General features: G+C 43.8%; 1 pseudogene; it reads right to left on the reverse strand.

Moving 5' to 3' along the window:
* Positions 1-5,646: 5,646 nt before the first annotated feature.
* On the reverse strand, positions 5,647-15,525 carry LOC116597034 (annotated as a pseudogene).
* Between the last annotated feature and the right edge of the window lie 659 nt (positions 15,526-16,184).

A 16,184-nucleotide genomic window follows, 5' to 3' on the forward strand; every position in this document is an offset into this window, starting at 1 on the left:
GTTTCTTTTTGCTTTTGTTGCTTCAGCTTTTGTTATCATGTCCCAAGGGTTTTAGTGTCATACCCAAGACCAATGTCAAGGAGCTTTCCCCCTATGTTCTCTTCTAGAGTTATTATGGTTTCAAGTCTTACATTTAAGCCTTTCATCCATTTTGAGGTAAGTTTTGTGAAGATAGGGGTGCAATTTCATTCTTTTATGTGAATATCCAGTGTTCCTGACACCATTTATTAAAAAGATGATCTTTTCCCCATTCAGTTCTGGACTCCATTGTCAAATATAAATTGACTATTTATGCTTGGACTGATTCCAGTGCTCTTGAATTTATTCAGTTGGTCTGTGTATTGGCTTTTATGGCAGTACCGTATGATTACCAGAGCTTTGTGGTGTAGTTTGAAATCAGGAAGTGTGATGCCTCCAGCTTTCTTTGTTCTCAAGATTGCCTCAGCTATCCAAGGTCTTTTGTTCTGTATGAATTTTAGGATTACTTATCTTGTAAAAACAACATTAGAATTTTGATCAAGATTTCATTGAATCTTTAGATGATTTTGGGGGCACTTTAGATGATTTGGGGGTGACTCTTAATGTTGGGATCATGAGTTCAAGCCCCATGTTGGGTGTAGAGATTACTTAAAAATAAAATCTTGGGATGCTGAGTGGTTCAGTTGTTGTCTGCCTTTGGCTCAGGTCATGATCCCAGGTTCTGGGATTGAGCCCGGCATTGAGCTCCTTGCTCAAAGAGGAGCCTGCTTCTCCCTCTGCCTCTGCCTCTGCCTGCAGCTCTCACTGCTTGTGTTCCTTCTCTCTCTCTCTCTGTCAAAAAGAGAAAGGAGGGAGAGGGAGAGAGAGAACCCTAAGTGGACTCCACACTGATCCTGGAGCCTGACTTGGGGCATGATCCCAGGACATTGATATCATGACCTGAGGGGGAACCAAGAGTCGGATGCTTAACTGACAGAACCACCCAGGTGCACCTAAAATAAAATAACATCTTAAAAAATAAATTAAAGTTACAGATGATTTGGGGTAGTTTGGACATTTTATTTTAAGATTTTATTTATTTATTTGACAGATCACAAGTAGGCAGAGAGAGAGAGAGAGAGAGGAAGCAGACTCCCCACTGAGCAGAGAGCCTGACATGGGGCTCGATCCCAGGACCCTGAGACCATTACCTGAGGCAAAGGCAGAGGCTTAACCCACTGAGCCACCCAGGCACCCAGTATGGACATTTTAATATTATTTCTTTCTATCTATGACCTTGGGATGTTTTCCATTGATTTGCATTCTATGCTCAATTTCTTTCTTTCTTTTTCTTTTTTTTTTAAAGATGTTATTTATTTATTTGACAGAGAGAGATCACAAGCAGGCAGAGAGGCAGGCAGAGAGAGAGGAGGAAGCAGGCTCCCCGTTGAGCAGAGAGCCCGACGCGGCGCTCCATCCCAGGACCCTGAGATCACGACCTGAGCCGAAGGCAGAGGCCCAACTCACTGAGCCACCCAGGCGCCCCTCTATGCTCAATTTCTTTTATCAATATTTTATTGCTTTCGTTGTACAGATCTTGCACTTCCTTGGTTAAATTTATTCATAAATATTTTATTCTTTTTTAAAAAGAATTTAATAAGAATAAAATATTCTATTTGAATCTATTGTAAATGAGACTGTTTATTTTTCTTTAGATATTTCATTGTTAATGCAAAAAATTTTCGTATATTGATTTTGTATCATGCAACTTTACTTGAATACATTGATTAGTTCTCATAGTTTTTTCAGCAGAGTCTTAGGAGTTTTCTATGTATAAGACCATGTCATCTGGAAACAGAGACAATCTAACTTCTTCCTTTCTGACTTGGATACCATTGATTTATCTATCTATCTATTTGTCTATCTTTCATCTATTTATTTTTACCTCATTATTGTGATTAGGACTTCTAGTACTATGCTGAATAGGATGGTGGGAGTGGGCACTCTTATCTTGTTCCTTATTTTTGAGGAAATCTTTCATTGTTGAATATGATATTAGCTTGGGGGCTTATCATATGTGGCCTTTGATATGTTGAAGTATGTTCATTCTATACCTAATTTTTAAGAGCTTTTATCATGAAAAGGTGTTGATTTTTGTGAAATTCTTTTTCTCTATTGAAAGGATAATATTATTTTCGTGCTTCATTTTATTACTGTGGTACCTCATGTTAACTGATTTGCATACATCGAAACATCCTTGTATCCCAAAGATAAATCCCACTTGATTCTAGTGTATGATCTCTTTAATGTGCAGTTAAGTTTGGTTAAGTAGAATTTTGTTGAGAATTTTTACATCTATATTCATCAGGGATATTAGCCTCCAGTTTTCTTTTCTCATAGTGAGAACTGGCTTTGGTATTGTGGGAATGGTGGCCTCATTAAATGAGTTTGGAAGTGTTTCCTCTTTAAATTTTTGGAGGAGGGGCACCTGGGTGGCTCAGTTGTTAAGTGTGTGCCTTCAACTCAGGTCGTGATTGCAGGGTCCTGGGATCGAGCCCCACATCGCGTTCCCTCCTCAGAGAGCCTGCTTCTCTCTCTCCCTCTGCTGCTGCTCCCCCTGCTGTTCTCTCTCTCTCTCTCTCTGTCAAATAAATACAATTAAAAAAAAAATAAAATAAATAAATTTTTGGAGGAGTTTAAGATGGATTGGTATTATTTCTTCTTTAGATGTTTGATAGACTTCACCAGTGAAACCATTTGGTTTGCGCTTGTCTTGGTCGGCAGGGTGGGCATGATTGCTTCAATCACCTAAGGTGTTGTTCTTTTCTTTTCTTTTAAGATTTTATTTATTTATTCCTGAGAGATAGAGACAGAGAGAGAGGGAGAGTGAGAAACAGGCTCCCCACTAAGCAGGGAGCCCAATGTGGGACTCAATCCCAGAACCCTGGGATCATAACCTGAGCCAAAGACAAAGGCTTAGTGATTGAGCCACTCAGGCGTCCCTGATTTAGGTGGTATTTAGAGGAAACTTTGGACTTAGACATTTGAGCTGACATTTGGTAAAGATGCGGATCTTTGGGGCCCAGAAGCAGAATGTTATGGACTGAATGCTTGTGTCCTCCCCAATTTGTAGGTTGAAACCTATCTCCCAATGAGCTGGTACTTGGAGGTGGGACTTTTAGGAAGTGATTAGATCATGAGGACTAAACCCTTATTAATGGGGGTTAGTGCCCTTAAAAGGCTGCCCCAGAGAACTCCTGTGCCCCACCTCTGACATGTGAGAACAACAGAGAAAACATGACCATCCAAGATCCAAGAAGTGGGCTCTCATCAGAGACGTAATTGGCCAGCACCTTGATCTGGACTCCGCCGCTTCCACGACTGTGAGAAATACATGTCTGCTTTTATAAGCCCCCCAGTCTATGGCCTTCTGTGACAGCAGCCTGACTGGACTGGTCCGAGACAGGAGTTGCAATGTTTCCAGTCCAAGGGGCCACTTCCATTCTCCCCTCGGATGCTACAATGTGCCGGACTGGTCAGAGCCTCAAGACTGCCAGACAGAAGCTGGTCTTTGGGGAGCCCCCTTGAGAAACTTGAGAGCTGGGCAAAACTGGAAGCTATGCAGTTTCTTTCTGATCATACGGCATCATACTGAGGGCCAAGTCTCTGTCCTGAATCTCCTCACCAGCTTTGAGGAGTGTGGCCTTATTTTCTCCTGGGGTGGGAGCCTTCCCACTAGTTTCCGATTTCTCACAAAGGGCATTGTTGATGAGCCAGCGTCTTTTGTGGGGAAGGAGGTTCCACGGCTTCTAACTCCTCCATATTGCTGAGGTGACTTCCTCATTTAATTTCTTAATTATGTTGCGAATTTGACAAGTTCTTGATCCTCTTTGAGTCTTATTTCTTTTTATAAACGTACAAACGGGAGGTTGCGAATATTAAGTGAGGTAATGCATGTATTTCCTGCGGGTGTTACTGGCTCCCATTCCCAATGGGGCAGATGCCCAGCTCGACTTCATGGAACAGCCAGGGGTGTGGACATTTGGTTAACAACCAAACTGATTAATTAAAACTTGGCTTAAAACACAACAAAGCAAAACAAAACAAAAATCTTGGCTTTAGCCATGGTCTCCTTCTCCTACTTTGGGCTGTCTTTTCTGAAAACCACCACTTTGGCTCAGAACTGCTGACCTTTCTCCAGCAACGACTTCCTCCTCTGTCTCCATACTCTAGGCATAGGCTTTCCTCCAGGCACACCTGCTGTCCTGCACCAGGATGCGAGCCTTGCCCTAAGCCGCAAACAGGCACTTTCCCAGGAGCCGAGAGGTCTGGTCTGTGTGAGGCGGCGGATGGAGAGAATGCTGCCTGGGCCTGTTAGGGGGATGGTAGGAAAGCACAGCTCCTTATGTGCCAGATCTTCAGGCGCATATCAAAACCCCGTCTCCGTTGTCCTTCCGGCTTCCTCGGGCTCCTGCCTTTGTGAAGGAGTGAAGTCTGTATGTATAATTCGACAAACCTCATCATCTCTGCTCCCTTCCTTATGAGGATCACTTTTCTCCCAGAAGCCTCTTCACTGCCTTCTCTATCCGTTTTCTGGAAAGAAGTGCCCCATGGTTTTCTCTGGAAAGAAGTGCCCCATGGTTTTCTAGATGCGCACAGGCATGTATGCAGGAGAACAGAAAGGCACTGATGGGGTGACTCACATGGTGGGTTCTGCTGAATAAGTAAGGCATCCAGCCTTCAATATTGGTAAAAAACAAAAACAAAAACAAAAAAAATAAAAACAAAAAACACTAGTCCTGAGCTTGACTCAAATCATCTTTTGATGAGGCACTCGGAGGAGGGCTGCTTTGAAGTCATTTATACCTGAATTTGGACTCCAACTCTACTGATTTCTTGATTCCATACTCATGGATTTCTGATCTAGTTCTTAGGATTTCTTCTCTTTTGCTTACCTTGGATTTAATTGGCTTTTCTTTTTCTAGTTTCCTAAAGTGGAAACTTAGATCACTGATTTTAGATCTTTCTCTTTTTCTAACTAATGCATTCAACTGTATACATTTCTCTCTAAACTCTGCTCTCACTCTATCTCCCAAATTCTGGTATGTTGTGTTTTCATTTTATTCTGTTCAAAATATTTTGAAATTTCCCTTGAGATTTCTTCTCTGACCCATGTGTTTGTTAGAAGTGTGGGCTTTTTGTTTTCATTTTTACTTTTAGAAACAGTTGATTTGGGGTGCCTGGGTGGCTCAGGGGGTTAAAGCCTCTGCCCTCAGCTCAGGTCATGATTTCAGGGTCCTGGGATTGAGCCCCACATCGGGCTCTCTGCTCTGTGGGGAGCCTGCTTCCCCCTCTCTCTCTTTCTCTCTGCCTGCCTCTCTGCCTACTTGTGATCCCTGTCTGCCAAATAAATAAATAAATCTAAAAAAAAAAAAAAAGAAACAGTTGATTTTTCTGTCAACCTTAGTTCCATTCCCCATTCAGGAGTCTGTGCAAGAACAGCGAAGAAGCCTCCATGGCTCTTCCTGCCCAGTCAGTGGTCCGAGCAGTGGGAACTGCGGACCAGTCCCCAGTGGGTGGCTGAGGGCTCCAGTCTTCCTGAGGGAAGGGTTGAAGGGGCACAGAGGGCACCTCAGATCCATCTGTGACCTTAGGTTCAACAGCAGCAAGTTCAGAACCCAGAGCAATCTATTCACCCAGAAATTTCTCCTTGGTCACAGCCTTTCTACCAGGGGCCTGCTTCTCCTTTCCAATCTCTTCAGGATCTCTGTAGGCATAGAGATCAGGCATGACCTCCAATGGGTGTTCATGGGAGGTGATTAGAATTTCCTGGGTCAGCATGCACCCACGAACTCTGGTTCGTAAAAGGGGGCAGCCCGACTAGCTCAGAGGAGAGTCTGTTACACAGAGTGGTGGTAGGCAGGTGGACATAAGATACCTCTGTGTTGGGGCACCTAGCTCAGTCAGTTGAGCTCTGACTCTTGGTTTCGCCTCAGGTCATGATCTCAGGGTGGTGAGATCGCACCTCCACCTCCACGCTCAGCTGGGGATCTGCTTCAGGATTCTCTCTCTCCCTCTCCTCCAACTCACCCTCTTTCTCTAAAATAAATAATTAAGCCTTAAAAAAACGAAAAAGACACCACCATGAGAGGCTGGTGATCAGCCCTGGAATCAGTAAGAACCGTAAATTATGGCTTCCAGAAGGCTGCCTAGATCTGGTCAGTGACGTTCCAGGAGTGAAGCTTCCAGCAATAGGAATAGGTCCGGTCAACAGCAACTCGGGCACAACCCACTGGCCAAGATTCCTGGATGATATGACTCGGACATCAGGTGGGTCTTCAATGGCACAAGCTGCCCACAGAAACTTTTCTCAGCGTCTTTTCAGACTTAGGATGAAGATGCTGTTGCTTTTCCTTTTAAAGATGTACTGTTCCGTTTGGAAGTCATGGTTGGTGCCACCTAAGTGGGTTTGTGCTGCAAGGAATCTGAGGACATCCTCTCCCTCATTTGCAGGACATGGAGGTCTCCACACACCATTAATGTTTCCCTCTACGTTATAATGGAAACCCAGAACAATGCTGTATGGATCCCTTACACTGGGTAGCACAGAAAGGCTAGAAAGGTATTCTTTTTAATCCCCCCACACTTCCTATTTTTCCATTTATCTTTGTAACTGATTTCCAGTTTAATTCCACTGTGGTCTGAGAGCAGACACTATATAATTTCTATTTCTTTAAGTGTAGTAAGGTATGTTTTACAGCTCAGAATGTGGTCTATTTTGGTCACTGCTTCATTTTATGTTATTTTATTTATTTGTCAGAGAGAGAGAGAGAGAGAGAGAGAGCGCACAAGCAGGGGGAAAAGCAGGCAGATGGAAAGGTAGACACAGACTCCCCACTAAGCAGGGAGCCCCATGTAGGACTGGATCCCTGGACCCTGGGATCACGACCTGAGCCAAAGGCAGACACTTAACTGACTGAGCCACTCAGGTGTCCCTCTTGGTCAATGTTTCGTGTGAGCTAGAGGAGAATGTGTATGCTGCTGTTGTTGGATGAAGTTGTCTATAGATGTGGATTATATCCTGCTGATTGACGGTGTTGTTGAGTTCAGCTACATCCCTACTGATTTTCTGCCTGCTGAATCTGTCCATTTCTGATGGAGGGATGTTGAAGCCTCCAACTATGATAGTGGATTCATTGATTTTTCTTTGCTGTTCTATTAGTTTTTGCCTCACATAGTTTGATATTCTGGTGTCAGGTGCATACTCGCTAAGGGTTGTTATGTCTTTTTGGAGAATTTACCCCAGCACCCTTCTCTATCCCTGATTAATTTTCTTGCTTTGAAGTCCATTCTATCTGAAATAAATGTAGCTACCCTTGTTTTCTTTTGGTTAGGATTAGCTGGTATATTTCCTCCATTCATTCACTTTAAAAAAAGTCTTTATTTTTTAAGTGATCTCTATTTCCAACGTAGGGTTCAGACTCACGACCCTGAGATCAAGAGTCACATGCTCTACTGGGCTGGCCAGGTGCCCCATTTGAAAAATTTTAATTAATGGTTAATTAATTATAGCTTTTTCTTATGAAAAGTTTATTGACTGGACCAGTCATTGCATAGAACCAAGTATTGTTTCTGGGATGCTATCTTAAATACTGTTCAGATATAAGCAAGAAAGTACACCAGCTCCTGAATGCACAATAGAAATGGGTTGACCAAGGTGGGAAGAGAATGGAGGAGAATTAAAATCATCAAACATTTTAGAATAAGAATGACCAACAATCACATGAATTTTTCATTCATGCAAGTAATTATCCAACTCCCTCAGACCGTCTTTTTATTTACTCAGTAAATAAGTATTTCAGATCTGTTACGTCCGGAACCACATTTCTATTCTCATAGACACCTCCAAAGACAGACAGTCCATAGCTTTCCTTGCAAACTCAAGTAAATTTCAGTAGCTAGCTTGATTTTTCTTCACTCATTTGATTTCTTTTTTTTTTTTAAGTTTTTAATGATTGCTCTAGAGTTTGCAATAAGCATTTGCAATAAATTCAAGTCCACTTTCCAAACACTCCCTACAACTCCCGGGATAGTTTAAGTATCTTATATAAACCGAAGAGTCCTAATTCTTCCTTCTTGTCCTTTGTATCGCTGCTGTCATTCATTTCACTTACACATGCATAAATAAGCATATATAGATGTACTGAAAATATATACATAAGCATACATAGCTTAATACATTGTTGATACTAATATTGGGAACTGTTACCTGTAACTTCAATCATGAATAAGAAAAATAAAAGTTTTTATGCTACCTTCACTACTCCTTTGATGTTTTTCCTCTCTTTACGTTTATCTCTGAATGCTAGCTATATATATATTTTTTTCTGTCTCTAATGAAAACATTTTTTAAAAATATTTTATTTTTAAGTGATCTGTACATCCAACTGGGGCTCCAACGCACAACCCTGAGATCAAGAGTCGCATCCTCTAGAGAAAGAGCCTGCCAGGCCTTCCTCTAAAGAAGACTTTTGACAATTTTTGCAGTCAGGCCTACTAGCAACAAGCTCCCTTTCTGAGTGTCTTTATTTCTTCATAAATAAACCCTCTATGTGCCGCTGGGCTGGAGTACCAATCCTGACCAAGGCAGGCACCATTTCCTGAAGAGTCTGTTCACCAGCAGAGCAATTCTCCCAGACACTTGAAGGAATGGTGGGGAGGGCATTCCTCACCTCTTGGGGAAGGCTGGTATTTGACTCAGAAAAAGTCAGAGAAAGTGGAAAGTGGTTTTTCAAGTGCCCCTGTAGAGTAGAGAAAAGATTGAGCACTCCTACGCACGGAGTGTCAGACTCTTGACAATGAAGCCTCTTTGCACCATGTGTGACCATGTTCCCGGCACCTTACGCAGGTGCGCAGATGCGCGCGCAGGACTGGGGAGGGGGCGCGGGGAGCACGGGGGCGGGGGTGGGGCACCTAAGCGGCTCTATGCGGAGTAGCTCACGCAGTCAACTTTTGGAGCTCCTCCATTTTAGGCTGGGAAATCATGGCATTACTCCGTAAAAATCAGCACAACACCCTAGCCACGAAGTGACACGGGTGCCAATGACAGGCGGGTCCCTTTAGGCAGTGGCCCCTGCTTGTGGGTCCCGCTGAAGGGCCCAAGCGGTCCAGGATTGATGTATCGTGTCTATCTGGTGTGAACTACTTGGCTCGAGGCGCCAATTGTTCTAAACACGTGCTCTGGACTCACTTTGACAAAGTAAGGCACACAAACCCCAACATGATTGCAATTGAGGGAAGACGTTTTCTGTTAGCTTTGTGGTCCCCTAGAAGCAGGAGACACTGGCAATCCACGCAAAGTGACCAGAGAAACATCCAGTGGGCAGAGAGACACAGGACAGAGCTCTTGCTGGGACCTTTGCAGAAGTGTTTCTTGGGAACGAATGGCTGAAGCAGGTGAGCGAGGGGTACCAACATAATTTATCCATTTCTTTTAGGTATCTAATTTGTGGACATATAATTATTTTAGTAGTCTTTTATAATCCTCTATTTCACTCATACCGGTTACACTGACTCCTGTTTCCACTTCTGATTTTGAGTCCCGCCTCTTTTTTTCTCTTAGTTTAGCTGAAGTTTTGCTCATTTTGTCTCTCTTCAAACCATCAGCTCTAAGTTTGTTGATTTTTTTTCCTTTTTGTTTTTCTAGTCTCTATTTCATTGACCTGATCAAATCTGTATTGTTTCCTTCCTCTGTGAACTTCGGGTTTGGTGAGTTCCTCTCTGTATTGTTCCTTGGATTACAATTAGGCCGCTTATGTGAGATCTTTCTTTTTTCCCAACGTAGGCATTTAGTGTTAGAAATGCTCCTCTTAGGACTGCTTTTGCTGTATCTCATAGGCTTCGTTGTGTTGCATTTTTATTTTCATTTTGTCTCAAGATACTTTGTGATTTCCCTTTTGATTTCCTTTTTGACCCATTGGTTGTTCCGGAGTTGGGGCTTATTTTCCACATGTTTGTGAATTTTCCAATTTTTCTCCCGCTAGTAATTTTTTGGCAATACCCGACGAAAACAACAAATGCACTAGCCATTAAGCGGCGAGCGTGCCAACAACCAGTGGTGCCCCTTAGGCTGTGGCTGCAGCTGTTGGGTCCAGTTGGTGAATCCAAGCAGTCCAAGGGCTTATCGTCTCCTTCTGGGGAAACCACCTGCTGACTGTACCAATTGTTCTAATAATGTACTCTGGACTTGTTTTGAGCAGAAACAGTATGGGACACACATATGAACATGTCTGTTGCGAAGGAAGAATATTTTTATTATAATCGTGGGCTGGCAGCCTTGCGGACCATGAAGGGCAATGAGGGAAGTAGCCTGCGAGCTCAGCAAGCAGAGAGAGCGAGAAGGGAATGTCTGGTGGGAAACTTACTGGAGGTTTTTTTGGGAGGGAAGGAGTGAAGCAAGATAGACAAGAAATAAGAACTTGTGACTGGAGAGCATGAAAAGTTTGGGTATACTCTGGGCTAAGCATGGCTCTTCTGCCATGTAAAATCTCTTCCCACAGAGTCTGAAGATCTCTTAGGAAATCCGGAATCTCAGGACTCACACTGTGGTGGCAACTTGCTTCTTCTTCATGGCACTGATCTAGAGCTTGGAGTCTGTGATACAGTCTTCAGAGTCAGTTATCCCATTGTCGTATGTCCTTTGATTTTCTTCTTAAAAAATTATTTTTCATTGTGTAAAAAATACATAGCTTTAAATGTACCATCTTAAGTATTTTTAGGCATTTGGTTAATCAGTGTTAGGTATATTTACATTGTTATTCAACGGCTATCTAAAATTTTTCATTTTGTAGTCCTATAACCAACTAATATCCCCTTCCTTCTCCTTTTCTTTTTTTTCAAATAGATTTTATTAATTTGTCAGAGAAGGAGAGAGAGAGCACACAAGCAGGCAAGAGGCGGAGAGAGAAGCAGGCTCCCCGCTGAGCAAGGAGCCTGATGCGGGACTCGATCCCAGGACCCTGGGATCATGATCTGAGCCGAAGGCAGCGGCTTGATGGACTGAGCCACCCAGCGCCCCTCCTTCTCCTTTTCTTTCCAAAATGATCACTACTTTGATATTTCATAGTGGTGAGATAATATAAGATTTGTTATTTTCGTTACTGGCTTATTTCCGGTAGCACAGTCTTCCTGATGTCCGTTCATGCAGTAGCATGTGACAAGACCCACCCATCCTCCCTCCCTCCCTCTGGTCCTTCCTTCCTTCTTTCCTTCTTTCTTTTTTGACAACAAATGTGGCTGAGGATGTGGAGAAAGGGGAACCCTCCTACACTGCTGGTGGGAATGCAAGCTGGTGCAGCCACTCTAGAAAACAGAATGGAGGTTCCTCAAGAAGTTATAAATAGAGCTACCCTAGAAGCCAGCAATTGCACCACTGGGTATTTAACCTAAAGATACAGATATGGGGGCTCCTGGGTGGCTCAGTGGGTTAAGCCTCTGCCTTTAGCTCAGGTCATGATCTTAGGGTCCTGGGATCGAGCCCTGCATTGGGCTCTCTGTTTGGCAGGGAGCCTGCTTCCCCCTCTCTCTCTGCCTGCTGCTCTGCCTACATGTGATCTCTCTCTCTCTCTGTCAAATAAATAAATAAAATCTTTTTAAAAAGTTACGGATGTAGTGAAAAGAAGGAGCACCTACATCCTGATATTCATAGCAGCAATGTCTGCAATAGCCAAGCTGTGGAAGGAGCTGGAATGTCCTTCAACAGATAAATGGATGAAGATGTGGTTCATATATACAGTGGAATATGGACTACTACTCAGCCATCAGAAAGGATGAATATCTACCATTTACAACAATGTGGATGGAACTGGTAGGTATTGTGCTAAGTGAAATAAGTCAGTTAGGGAAAGACAGTTGTATGGTTTCATTCATATGTGGAATATAAGAAATAGCACAGAGGACCGTAGGGAAAGGGAGGGAAAATTGAATGGGAGGAAATCAGAGAGGGAGACAAACCATGAGAGACTCTTGAGTCTGGGAAACAAACTGAGGGTTGTGGAAGGTGTGGTGGGTGGGGGCATGGGGTAACTAGCTGACGGGCATTAAGGAGGGCATGTGATGTGATGACCACTGAGCATTATATGTAACTGATGAATCAATGAACACTACAACAGAAACTAATGGTGTATTGTATGTTGGATAATTGAATTTAAACTTTAAAAGATTTAAAAAAAGATTTTGATAGAGAGCACAAATGGGGGAGCAGGGGCAGGTGGAAAAGCAGGCTCCCCACTGAGCAGGGACCCTGGGATCATGACCTGAGCCAAAGGCAGATGCTTAATTAACTGAGCTATCCAGGCACCCTGTGACAAGATTTTTTTCTTAAGGCTATATAATATTCCATTGTATGTGTATACCTGATTTTCTCTGTCCATTCATTTAGCAATGGACATTAGGGTTGGCGCACCTCTTGGTATTGTGAATAATGTTGCAAAGGACATGGGGGTCCAAATATGTCTTTGAGATCCTATGTTGAGTATTTTGGATGAATACCATAGTAGGATTATAGGATCCTATGGTATTATCTCCTTTTTATTTTTTAGTAACCTCCTTACTGCTTTCTATCATGGAGCACTATTTACATTCACATCACAGTGCTCTTGTGTTCCAACTTCATTTCCCTGCAAAAATAATCATTTTCTGTTCTTTTGATAATGGCTGTCCTGATGCATGTGAGGCATTATATCGTTGTGCTTTTGATATGCATTTCCCTGATAATTAGTGATGCTGACAGTCTTTTTAAAAATTTTTTTAATTTTAGGGGCACCTGGGTTGCTCAGTAGGTTAAGCCTCTGCCTTCCGCTCAGATCATGATCCCAGGGTCCTGGGATGGAGCCCCGCATCAGGCTCTCTGCTTGGCAGGGAGCCTGCTTCTTCCGCTCTCTCTGCCTGCTTCTCTGCTTACTTGTGATCTCTGTCTGTCAAATAAATAAATACAATCTTCAAAAAAAATTTTTTTTTGAATTTTAAATTTTTAAAAAAGTAGGCGCCACCCCAAACATAGGGCCTGAACTCACAACCCTGAGATCAAGAGTCGTATGCTGCGTCAGCCAGGCCCCTCATGTTGACCAACTTATCATATACTTGTTGGCCATATTTATACCCTCTTTGGAGAAATGTTTATCCAGTTTTCTCTCCATATCTTTTTAAAAAGTATTTTTTTAATTTATTTGAGAGAGAGTGAGCTCATGAGTGGTGGGGAGGAACAGAGGGAGAGGGAGAAGCAGAATCTGCACGGAGCATAGAGACCAGTAGGCCGAAACCAAGAGCTAGACAATTATCTGACTAAGCCACCTGGGAGCCCCTCTTCTGCCTATATATATATATTTTTTTAAGATTTATTTATTTATTTGACAGACATACAGAGATCACAAGTAGGCAGAGAGGCAGACAGAGAGAGAGGAGGAAGCAGGCTCCCTGCTGAGCAGAGAGCCCCATGTGGGACTCGATCCCAGGACCCTGAGATCATGACCTGAGCCGAAAGCAGAGGCTTTAACCCACTGAGCCACCCAGGCGCCCCTCTGCTTATATTTTTAATTGCATACTTTTAAAAAGTTTTTATTTAAATTATAGTTAACATACAGTGTAATATTAGTTTCAGGTATACACTATAGTGATTCAGCGCTTCCATCCAACACGCGGCGCTCGTCATGACAAGTGCACTCCTAAATCCCTATCACCTATTGCACACACACACACACACACTCTCTCTCTCTCTCTCTCTCTCTCTCTCTCCACCCTACTCCCCTCTGGGAACCATCCGTTTGTTCTCTATTTCTTGGTTTGCCTCTATCTCTTCCTCCCCTTGTCTTGTTTGTTTTGTTTCTTAAATTCCACGTACAAGTGAAATTATTTGGTGTTTGTCTTCCTCTGACTGACTTGTTTCACTCAGCATAAGGCCCTCTAGCTCCATCCATATCATTGCAAATGGCAAGATTTAATCACTTTTTTGGTTTGTTTCTTTAGATTTTTACTTGAAAAAGTTCCTGAACTGTGCTGGATAGGAAACAAAACAAAACAAAACAATAACCTTAGGGCTGCCTGGTGGCACAGTCAATTAAGCATTGGAGATCTTGGTTTTGGATCAGGTCATGATCTAAGGGTTAAGAGATAAAGCCCTGCATAGGGCTCTGTGCTCAGCAGGGAACCTGCGTAAGACTCTCTCTTTCTCTGCCCTTACCCCCACCCTAGCTCTCGCTGTCTGTCTCTCAAATACATAAATTTTTATAAACAAAACAAAACAAAGAAATCCCCTTGTTTTCTATAGGATTTGCAATTATTTCCCATTCTAGTAAGTTGCCTTTTACTCTCTTGATTGCTTCCTTGGATATGCAGAAGTTTCAGAGTTTGATGTAGTCTCATAACCCATTTTCTCTCCAAAATTTATAAGAATAATACACAGTATATTTCTTATGCAATGTGTATTATAATTGATTTCACATTTATTACTGTAATAGTTTTATATTGCTGTGTAACAAATTGCCACAAACTGAGTGGCTTAAAGGAAACCCATTTGTTCAAGTTCTGTGGGCAGAATTGGGTAGGTTGTATTTGGAGCTCAGCCCAGTCTCTTCCCCAGTCTCAAATCCCAAATGAAAAGGTTCCTATTGCTGAGGTCCTGAATAACACCTTACTTATTATCTTAGCAAGTGCTGCAGGGCACCGGGCTGGCTTGGTCAGTGGAGCAACTCTTGATTCCCTAGTCATGAGTTCGAGTTCCACACTGGGTGTAGAGAGTACCTAAAAGAAAATTGAAGAGTAAAAGGTGTCAGCAAATACATGTTTTCTGTAAAGTGGCACTGTATGCGACACTGTACGGTCGACCTGCACATAGCACCAACCTCTGCGTTTTTGCAGAAGTACCAGGGGACTCCGCGCTACGCTATGTGGGAGCAGCCTGCACAGGACTCTTCACACATTAGGGCACCATACCTCAGCTGTGACAAAGTTTTTTTCGGTTTCCCATACCTTAGTCAGGCTCCTGAAATTTCTCCTGAGCTCCCCTGAGCATGTCCTTGTAAAATCTAGTTTCAGCAAGAACCATGCTAGATTAACTTTGAACAGAACCCCCACCACCTACAACCAAACTCATAACCGGTTTTCAGGAGGGATCCTTTTCAGTTGCTTTAACCGGAATACCCTTCATTTCATCTCGGGAATTTCCCATCCACTGTCCCTGACCTTCCTCTTTAGCCATAATTCTCACTGGCCCGTGCTGTAGTTGGAGTGAAAGGCGCTGTCTCCCCCGGTGACGTCCCAGTTGGAGTCCCTCTCTCTGTTGCTACGATCCGAGTCATGCCTGCCTTACCGTCCTAACAGGGGTCAGGGAATCTTCTTCACCTCTGCGGAATCTCGTCGTGGTCACAGCGTGCAGCCCGAGCGCACCGAGACGCTGTCCTCAACCCCATCAGCGGTCCTCGGCAGCCCCCTCGCGGCACCGCACACGGCGACGTTTGGGGCTCCTCTGGGTCCAGTACGGGGCTCTGCGGGGCTCAGTGCTCTTGACCGCATCTTCGAGGCTGATTACAGGGACCCCACTTCCTGAGCTTCTCAGGGTTATGTGGGGCATCGTGACCACACACGACCGTAGTCAGCACAGCGCGGCAGCCCTCTAGCAGCAAGGGAGCCACCCAAGCATGGTTTCCCTTCAGGGGACAGCCGCTGCCGTTGAGTCCCGTCTGTGTGTCCGAGCCCATCGGGGGCATGTGTGCTCAGCCCTGTGAGGGGACCCACACGCCTGCAGTCCTGTTGTCCCACCTTCAAGACCTGCTGGGTTTTTTTGCGGCAGAAAGAGAGAGGAACACAGACAGGAAAAAGATTGGCCTGAAGGAAGAAGTTCCTATTCTGCTTGCGGACTCTGAAAATGTGGAGGCTGCTGGCGAGCAGGGCCCGAGGGGAAGCAGGCTGTGATGTCAGCAGGCGGGGGGGCAGAGTTCTCTGCAGGACCGAATTTGGAGGGTGGATTTGTCAAAGCAAGGTCAAGGAGAGGCGCAACATTAGGATCTAACCGCCTCTTAGAGGCTGTCCTGTCGTGGGTGCGGAATTGTTATAGTCGTCTCTTCTGCTGCTTTGTCCTTCCGTGGTGGGAGCTGAAGGTCCCGGCTTCGTTCCAGATCGTACTGAATGGAGCCTCCGTCGTTTTCTCTTGGTTCCTGTAACGAAAACTGTCA

This window comes from Mustela erminea, chromosome 8, assembly GCF_009829155.1.
Source record: "Mustela erminea isolate mMusErm1 chromosome 8, mMusErm1.Pri, whole genome shotgun sequence".
NCBI lineage: Eukaryota > Metazoa > Chordata > Mammalia > Carnivora > Mustelidae > Mustela > Mustela erminea.